The following is a 330-nucleotide window of genomic DNA, read 5'->3' on the forward strand; positions in this document are numbered from 1 at the left end:
TTTTTTTCAACTTTTTCCTTTTTTTTTTTTTTTTTTGGACGGCGCACTAGTGCATGTACGTCTTTGTAAAATAAATTAGAAAATGTTTGGTTGGAGGATTTAAACTATAATTTAAATCATGATTCATAATTTATTACAGTATTTTTTTCATAAAAAATACACATAAATAAAAAATAATTTAAATTACATTATTTTAATTCATGAACCAAACCTCTCTTTATATTATATTATAATATGAGAATATTAAGCGCATGCAGATAAGTTTTAATAAAAATTTCTTCACTGACATCCGTCCAATTAGAAATTAATTTAGGATAAAAGGACTAGAAT

This window comes from Morus notabilis, unplaced genomic scaffold, assembly GCF_000414095.1.
Source record: "Morus notabilis unplaced genomic scaffold, ASM41409v2 Scaffold1652, whole genome shotgun sequence".
Classification (NCBI taxonomy): domain Eukaryota; kingdom Viridiplantae; phylum Streptophyta; class Magnoliopsida; order Rosales; family Moraceae; genus Morus; species Morus notabilis.